The following is a 10394-nucleotide window of genomic DNA, read 5'->3' on the forward strand; positions in this document are numbered from 1 at the left end:
GCCACATCCAGTGATGCTTAGAAACTACTCCCAGCTCTGTGCTTGAGAGTCACTCCCAGGGGCACCACAAGGAGCCAAAGGTGAAACCCACATCTCCTGCCTGCAGAGCCTGTGCTCAGTCCATTGACCCTCTTGCTGAGAACCGAGACCGTGGTCTTATGTCTCCACCTGCTGCTTACCTGGACTCTCACCTGGTCTGGGGGGGCCACTCGCCATCCGAGTAGTGCTAGGTGTCTTTGGGCTGTGGTAAGGACTCCCCTTCCAACTGGATGCTGAGGAGGTGGTCACAGGTAGATAAATGGTCACTGACAGACGAGGGCACCAGGGCCAGGGTCTGGGAGCCTGAACGTCAAGGCTCCAGGAGGGTAGGGCATTTGCCGTGCATGTGGCCAGGGCTAGAGTGATAACACAGCAGGTAGGGCAGTTGCGTTGCACGCAGCTGACCTAGGTTTGATTCCTCTACCCCTGTCAGAGAGCCCGGCAAGCTACCGAAAATATCTCTCCCGCATGAGATATGCCAAAAACAGTAACAAGTCTCACAATTTGTTGTGAGACGTTACTGGTGCCCGCTCTAGCAAATCGATGAACAATGGGAGGACAGTGCTATAATAATTATTGTGTTCAATTGAATTTTTTTCTCTGCAAAAAATTTTAAAAGAAAGAAGCTAGGAGACCTGGCGTATATACACAACTATAATATATTCTAGCTAAGATGTAAATCATTTTATTTCAGTTTTAAGTTGATTTATTTTTTTTATCACATGATTTGGTTCTTAATCAACTGGAAATAATTAAACTAACAAATATCAATGCTTTTTTTTGTGCCATAGGTTTCTGTGGAGCAGCTTCTGTGGGAAAGGTTCAGAAATACTGGATTCAACATTAATTTAAAGGTATTTGGAAAAAATTTTAACATTATAATATTTAAAACACTCCAAGGAAGCATATGCCAGGTGGAAACTTATTAGAAACCATGAATTTGTTGACTTATGCTTCCTCAACTCTGATTTGCTTTTTAATGGACTTCAGAATAAAAGTTCCTTCTACAAAAGAATTCTGAAACTATACTTTGATAAGGAACTTTTGTAGTTTTGAAGCATAATGCTAAAACTACTTAATTCAATAGTCAGAGACTGCATTAAGATGTAAAGATCTACAAGTATTCAAAAGTATCACACAATATCTAAAAATGCAAGTTTTGTCTCAATTAAACCAACCTCATTAGTTTATTGGCTACCTATGTTCAATTTGAACATACAAAATTACATTTACTAATAAAATGCCATGTGTCTTTAAGTAATAGAACTCCAGTCAATTTTATATGAAAGAAGTTATTTCTGATTTTTCAAAAAAAAGTCTGTCAGAAGGAATGATCCAAAAAGTGTTTTCCAAGTCAATGTCTCTGCTTTATGAGACACACATGAATCAATTAGCTTATACCCTTAAATTTTTGATCATACACTATACACATCATATATAAGGCAACTCCCAGAATCTGCTTATGAGTTATAAAATATTTTCTCTTTCCACTTGGTTTTGCACAACACCTGCAATTTAATCAGGATGTTTTTGGGTGTGCCTTCACTTCCCTGTCAACATTGCAGTTTTGGGCAAATGCCAACCTGTAAGAGATTTTCATCTTGAGACTGTTTCCCTTCTTGCAACATTGGCTGTACTGATGCCAAAAACAGCAACAAACTGAGGGAACATCCCCTTTTACTCACTCCCATCCATTTCTTGATTCAAATAATAAACACTGCCTACATCTGAATCAAGCCTTTTTCCTTAATAACTCACTGAAAAACAATCTTCACCAACCTCATGTGTTAATCTTGTTTCATATGTTCTGCATTTCATAAATACTAAGTTAGTCCTTATTTTAAAATATTGCCATTTAGAGGGTAGGAGGACTGCCAAAATAGCTCTGCCCTGACTCTGAATTCTACACAATAGTAAAAAGGGAATTTCTGTTCTATCCTTTGTATTTTGGAGTATTAACCTTCTCATGCCAACAAAGACATTTTGTCCTGATTTATATGGTAGACATTGCTTGTCACGTATGATCAGTCCAGGAGATAATTTCCTAAGTGTGAAGAGGTACTTGGACAAACAACACTGACCACCAAATAATAGCACAGTATGTTGAAAGGAGAAAGCTAAACTGAAAACAATTCTTATTGAAGATAGGCATGGTTTCCTGCGAAAGATGTTCATGGGCAAGAAAGCTATATTTATCTAGATCTGGTCTGTATTCTATTAGAAAGACTTTTTTTCCATTGCTATTGCATTTTTAATATCAAAGCAAACTATGATTGCTCAAATTGCTCAAAGATGTTAAATATTTATACTTTCTCGGAAGTCTTAAGAGGAAAAAGCACCTAATAGAAACAATCTGCCACAGTGGTCAATAAGGCTTGATTTGGACTGTAGTGTATGATATTATTCAATCTGGTGAATTATTTAGACTTGGATGTTTTCAGGAGTAGAGACATTTGATAGCTAAATTCTGTCACATTTAATAATAATCTTTAGAATATTGAGGATAAAGTACTATGAATTTGGAGGGGAAATGTCTCCTCGGTCTGTCTCCTGGTATGTTCAATGTTCATTTCACTAAGTTCAAATTAGAAATGTGTAATTTCAAATAATTAAAATTTAATGATATAAATGAGATATTGAGCCCTTAGGCTAAAGAATAAAATAAAAGCTTTTCTGTAGCCTTCACTACAATTCCCCATGCATCTCTGGCAAATACTGACATTCATTGTCCTGGTCTCATGTCCAAAAATCACTCTGGACTTCTTACTCTTCTTCAACATATCAAGTTTCATGACAGTTAGGGACTTTTTACCTACCACTCATTTTACTTAAGTTGTTTTCCCCAATTCTTAATTGGACTTAACAACAAAAACAGCAATAATTCAAAGTAAGTTACTAGGAGCAAGTGTCCCAGGGCACAGTGAATTTGTGCATGTAATTGGCTAGAATATATTCAGTGATCAATAGAACACTATTGTTTGTGTGGTCATTGTTACTCTTTGTTCTCAGATTAAATATTATTCCCCATGCAAAAACACTTCTTTTGAATGTGAAGTTTGTTCTGCCACCCTTCTTCAGTCACTCACAGTCTTTTTCTATCACTGTTCATTTTCCTTCTTGTAAATAAAAATGAGTCTTATTTTATAGTAAAAACTATAAACTGAACTCTGGATGGCCTGAATTGATTTATATCTAGTTTTTGGTTTTGAGACACACTTCGCAGTCCTCAGAGCTTACTCCTGGCTCTGTTCTCAGGGATATATCCTGGGGGGCTCACAGGCCCCTATAGGCCATTTCCCTACTTGCCAAATTATCTCTCCAAACTCTGGACTGGATTCATTTTTTAATTGTCAGAAATACTTTGTCTAGTTTCTACAGTTAAAAAGCATATTAAATCTGTCATGAGACAGTGATAAGAAGTCAGCACCTATTTTGAAATTAGAGGCACAGCATGTCAGTATAATGTTAAATATAGTATGGTGGGTTATTATTTATGGGAAGAGGGTCTAGCTTAAGGAAATATATGATTATTTATAACATTTTCTTTCCACTGTGCATAATGTCTTTTGGAAACAGTGACTAGGAAAGAAATAAAGCACTGTAGCACTGTCCTTCCATTGTTCATCGATTTGCTCAAGCGAGCACCAGTAAAGTCTCCATTGTGAGACTTGCGTTTACCGTTTTTGGCATATCAAATAATATCACAGGTAGCTTGTTGGTCTTTGCCGTGCTGGCAGGATACTCTCAGTAGCTTGCCGGCTCTCTGAGAGGGATGGAGAAATCGAACCTGGATCAGTCACATGCAAGGTAAACGCCCTACCTGCTGTGCTATCACTCCAGACCTAGAAAAGAAATAAAACCAATCATTATTCTTATTTTCAAATCTGAGACAGTTATGTTACGTGGAATAATTTATATTTGTGTGGGGAAGATGGTTTGAGAGCAGAAGAGTCTTGGAGTGATAATGTAGACTCATCTCAGAGAAGATAGTTATTCTCTATCCTCACTACATGTTAAAAGATTGTTATTATATAAGATTTATCAATCCCAAATATAAATTAGTGAAAAACATAAATCCATTCCAGAAGAGGTTAAAGTCTTGCACAACAAATCTAGTGAATCATTAAATATCCCTAACTTTATCCCCTAACTTTGTGTTTATCCCTTAACTTTGGAAAATTGCCCTTCTTGGAGGCAATCCAAGAAGGCAATGTCCTTTGGTACCCAGATGAAAAAAAATCCTGTGGTGGTGGAATTGAAGATCGCTTTAACCACCATATCTTCAACATAAACACTGATACTCATTCATTCTTTTACTCCTTGTCATCTTTAGACCAAATAAGAAAGAGAGAGAACTATGCCTATATAAGGGGAAATTGGTTCAGGAGACTTCGGAAGGATCATTTCTTCCCTCTTCTTCTTCCCACACTTTAATCTCCAATCTAAAACTATTTCATTAGAGATGTGTGAAGTCTAGATCTCTTGATTTCTGACAGCAATCTTCCACCATGTTCTTTCCCAGTACCACTCACCATAACACAGTCCCAGTCATCATAGGCAGCCCAGCCTTCTCATTTCACAATCATTTGTTTTACAAACAAGAAAGCTGAAGCCAAGAAGCAGTGAAAAACTTATCAGATTTATTTCAAAGCAGTAAAAAGAAAAAGATATTGAAAGTGGTTCCTGCAAATTCATGGATTAATGAGATTGAGAGTCTCTCATTTCAAGATTTAGAAGAACAGATATTTGTTCTCGTATTTACTCTTATAAGCATATCATCCCAGGAGCAACCTTACTCTTACATAATTATCAAAGGGGAGAAAGGGAAAGTTCTATGAGGGTGGGTTGGAGGCAAAAAGGAGGGAAGACAATGGGTGGGGTGGGCTGGATGCTAATCCACAGAAGGGTTGTGAAAAAAAGTGGGTCTTTGGGCTAATGGGTCTGACTCAGCCCCAGGAAATAGATCATTAGCATCAACTTTGTCTTTTCAAAGAGAAAGATGGAGCCATAAGTTAATTTGTAAGCACTTGTCAGACAAGTAATATGGAGATTCATAATTATATTGATGTATATAATTTATGAAGGACTCACCATGCTAAGAGTTTTGAGTATCATTATATCATTTAAATCTTATAACAACTCTAGAATGAAAGTGTAACTATCTTTATTTTAGGATTTATTTAAGAAAACTTAAAGAGAAATTAGGTCTCTTGCTCAAGATTACTGAGCTATACCATGTTAATGAATTGACCAGTTATTTCATAATGCCTTATTTCTCTTTGATTCCTAATACGAATTGAAATTGCTAACTTAAATTTCTTCTTTCGTTTGCCCCCTGAAATCCCCAAAGGATTTGGAATGATTTTCCTTGAAGGTGAATCTCCAATGCAATCACTTTTTTCCCTCTCCTGGTATATAAGACTATGCATTAGACTATGCATTGCCTTCTCTCATGAGGTTACTTTTGCCTCTCCCCAAGCCATTGTTCTTAGAGTAATCTTAGAATTAATCTTTTATGTAATGTAAATAAAGAATTTTTTTGTCTCTAATCACTCACTCATTTCTCATAGCCACTCTCCATATCATTTTCAAGGCTGTGTGTGTTTCTCCTTTTGGTGTGTGTTTCTCTAGCCTCAGCTCTAATATTTTCTCCTAAAAATAATTAACAAGTTCACCAAACCTGTAAGTTTTGGTAAAATTTTGTAAGTGCTTTCAAAATTTTCTTGCCCTGTCTTAAATCCTGGTTGACATTACTAACTCCTCCTCTTGTTCCTGATAATACCTCTCAAACTGCCCTGTATTTGAAATTTTGTATTTAGGAATTTATTTAAAGACTATTTCCCTGTTAATCTCTAGAAACAATGATTGCAAGAAGCAGATGCATTTTATTCATCATTATATTCCCACTTTCCAATCTCCAATCAAAACCTTAAATGAATAAGTTATCAATTTCAACATACTGGTTTCCATTCTATTTCACCCACAGTTTACCGTGTCAAAGTAAATATTATGTATACAAAGTTCTACAAGTTTCCAACATCCAGGGATTACATTTACTTTTTTTTATTACGTAATACCACAAACTCTGCCCCCTCCTTCCCTCTTAAATCTGAAGTGCTTAAAAAATAAAAATAAGCAACAAAAATTCCTTTGCTAAATGTGGCTTAGAGAACTTCATTCCACCCTTTAAGTTACTAAGTGCTCTTTCAACTTTCTCTTTCTGCTTTTACTGCTAACATTTTCCTCAAACAATCCAAGCTGAGTCACAGAGCAGGAATATTTTCTTTTATAAACCAATCTCCAGAACAAAAAATATAATGAAAGCATATTCTCAGATTGGAGTAGAGAAGAAAAGTTATTTTGCCAGAGAACAGAGCACCAGAAGCAAATCTCTCTGGAGATCAAAGCAATGCCCAGACAAGTCTCCTTCCCCAAGTACTTCAGATAAATGCTCTTTCCACCCTGAATCTGGCTTTAATATTTTATCAAAAATATTCAGAGGTTATTACAATTCTATAGAGCAATAAACAAATCAATGGTGTGTGCCTTCTTTTAAAACATACCCTTAGATAATTTTTATTATTTACACTGTTCTGGTTTTATTTGGATTTTATTGATTTACTATGAATTTACAACACTATAAAACTTTGAGAGTATAATTTTACACCTTGGTATGTATATATGCATGTCATGATTACATATATATTATGATAAATATATGTAATCCATGCTTTATATACCACCAAACCTTTAGCATCATTCCATTATTAAAATGACACCTCATTCCATTTCTTTCACCATCTTTCCACTTTCTGTGGGTAACCACCAGAGTTTTCACAGATACTGGGAATTAGTTTTGTTGGGTTTTATCCGTTTGCTTGAGCTATTTATATTCAATAGTTTGGTGAAACTATCCAGAAATTATCTTTCACTTCCTTATTTATTCCCCTTCACAAAACATCAAGTTCCATCCATCTCATAGCAAAAGATACAATTTATCTTTTTTTACTAGCAGAGTACTATTCCATTAAGTACATATACCCAATTTTTTATCTACTGATGGGCACTTACGCTGAACACGAGCATGAATATCCTTTAGAATTAGAGATTCTGTATTCTTTGGATAAATATCTATAACAACTATTACTGATCACATGTCACTTCCATTTCTACGTATATATTTTTTAAATTTTTATTAGTGAAACACCATGACGTACAGTTGTAGACTTACAAATTTTTGTGCTTGGGTTTCAGTTTTCTACGTATATTGTTAAGAAATTCCACTTTTCTTTCCAAAAAGGTCTCATGAATTTATATTTCCTACAATATACCAAAATTCCTTTTTTCCCCACATCATTGCCAACACTCTGTCTTAAAACCTTTATGAGAGACGACTGTCTTACTAATCTGAGGTAATAGGTATTTATAATTTAGACTTGGATTTCCCTAGTAATAAGTGGTGTTGATTATTTTTTAAATGTCTATTATCCATCTGTTTGTCTTTGGAGAAGAGTCTATTTGCACATTTTTTTCTTTTTAAACTGAGTAATTTGGTTTTTGTTATGGAGTGTATGAGCTCTTTATCTTCTGAATATCAACCCATTGTAAGATATATGATATTCAAGTATCTTCTCACAATTGCTAGGTTAATTTTTTATTTTTGTGATAGTTTCTTTCACTGCATAAAGTTTTTAATTCACTGCATAAGGTTTTTAATTTTATATAATTCCGGCTGGAGTGATAGCACAGTGGTAGGGCATTTGCCTTGCACGCAGCCAACATGGCTGACCCAAGTTCGATTCCTCCGCCCCTCTCAGAGAGGCCAGCAAGCTACCGAGAGTACCTTGCCTGCACGGCAGAGCCTGGCAAGCTCCCCGTGACGTATTCGATATGCCAAACACAGTAACAACAAAGTCTCCAATGGAGACGTTACTGGGCCTGCTCGAGCAAATTGATGAACAACGGGAGGGCCTTTACCTTTTACCTTTTTACCTCCATCTTTTAATTATTTTTCCCACCCCTCCCATTGGATTTAACTCTGAAAAACATCTCTGAGGTTGTGTTCCAAGGATGTACCAAAAATGTTTTTTTCTATGCTCCAAAATATTTTGTAAATAAAACAATGAAGAAGGAGTATGGGGAATATTGTCTGCCATGGAAGCAGGGAGAGGGTGGGAAAGGAGGAGGTATACCAGGGATATTGGTGATTGGGAATGTGCATTGGTGGAGGGATGGGTGTTTGATCATTGTGTGATTGTAACCCAAACATGAAAGCTTGTAATTATCTCACGGTGAGTCAATAAAATTTTTTAAAAAATCAACAACCTTGGGGTACTTGGTATAGTAAAATGTTGGAAAATGTGCCTGGCAGACACGATTCAGAAAATTTTTTAAAAATTCAACCACCTTGGGGTACCTGGGGATTGCAAAATGTTGGAAAACCTGCTTTGCAGACACGAGGCTGAGTTCATCCCAACATGCAGAGTGTGATCCTGGTGGCAGTGCTGTTTGGGATCCCTAGTACCATAGCAAAGAAATGAGAGCACAACTAGGTATGCAAGCACTCAGCCAAGTGCTATGCTGCCAAAACTTAAGCGAGGGAACCCTACAACTAAATATGTGCCACTGCAAATCAGTCCAACAGCAACAAGAACAGCAAACAGGAAGGAGGGGGAAATTCAGCTTTTCTTCTAATTCTCGCCTTCACTCCCCTAGTATATGATCCTCTGGTATCTTTCTCCTGACTGCTTGGAGCAGTCACCAAATGTACTCTTTTTTTTTTTAAATTTTTGTTAGTGAAACACCATGAGGTACAGTTGTAGACTTACAAATGTTTGTGCTTGGGTTTCAGTTATACAATGATCAAGTACCCATCCCTCCACCAGTGCCATTTTCCACCACCATGGGTCCCAGTATCCCTCCCACCCCTCATCACCCCCCCCCCCCATCCCACCCTGCCTCTACGTCAGAGCATTCCCTTTTGTTCTCTCTCTCCGTTTGGGTGTTGTGGTTTGCAAAAGAGGCATTGAGTGGCAATCATGTTTGGTCTATAGTCTACTGTCAGCATGGTACTCTTTATCCTCCTTCAAGTTGTATCAACACAGCAGTCAAAGTAGTCCGTTGAGACATATATCAGATCCTTTTACTCCTCTGCTCAAATTGCTCCCATTTCTCCCTTCCAACATACTGGATTGATAATATTTTAACTCTTAATGGTCTTTGACTTCATCCCTTCCCACTCTGATTTGCTTCCTTCACTGTCATCACTCCCAACGTCATTATTGTTCCTTAAATGCATCTATATTTGAATATTATATTTCTTCTACATAGAGTTATTCCTACCACCCCACCCCCATGGCAGAGATCTATGTGAGCAATTTGCTGAATTTACTAAAACCTGATTTGGTTTGTGAAATCTTTTCTGACCCTAAAGTTGCAACATCACACATACCACCATCACAAATAGCACTGTAGCACTATAGCACTGTTCTCCCGTTGTTTATCTATTTGCTCGAGTGGGCACCAGTAACGTCTCCATTGTGAGACTTGTTGTTACTGTTTTTGGCATATTGAATATGCCACTGGGAGCTTGCCAGGCTCTGCTGTATGGGTGGAATACATTCAGTAGCTTGCCAGGCTCTCCGAGAGTGATGGAGGAATAGAACCCTGGTGGGCCTCGTGCAAGCCAAAGACCCTACTTGCTGTGCTATCACTCCAGCCCAACATCAAAAATCACAATAATCATAACTCCCTTCCTGGACTAACATTTTTTAAATATTCGTGTTTACATAACATATCTTTTGGGGGAAGTGGGTGTCACACCTGGTTTTGGTCATGGCTTACTCCTGCTTCTATGTTCATTCACTCCTGGTAATGCTCTGAGGGGTGGATCAGAGCTCAAACTGGGGTTGGTCGTGTGCAAGACTTAAGCACTGTGCTATCTCTCTGACTCTTACATAATATGCTTTTAATTTTAACAATTTATATTACTCTCTTACCACTAAAATATACATTTCTCAAAAACAAGATTTTTAGTCTTGAGTGTTGAGTCTTTAGTGATGAGTCTGCATGCTCCAATTTTAGAAGAATGAACAAATAAAACAAAGATTATCATGGTGAGAAAAAAATAATCAAGAAATTTAAATGTAAAGCTATCAAATAAATAGGTAAGGTAAAGGTAAAGGCCCTCCCGTTGATCGTCGATTTGCTCGAGCGGGCCCAGTAACGTCTCCATTGGAGACTTTGTTGTTACTGTGTCTGGCATATGGAATACTCTCGGTAGCTTGCCGGGCTCTCCGAAAGGGGCAGAGGAATCGAACTCGGGTCGGGCATGTTGGCCGCTTGTAAGGCGAACG

Source organism: Sorex fumeus, unplaced genomic scaffold, assembly GCF_029834395.1.
Source record: "Sorex fumeus unplaced genomic scaffold, SorFum_2.1 ptg000003l, whole genome shotgun sequence".
Taxonomy (NCBI): Eukaryota; Metazoa; Chordata; class Mammalia; order Eulipotyphla; family Soricidae; genus Sorex; species Sorex fumeus.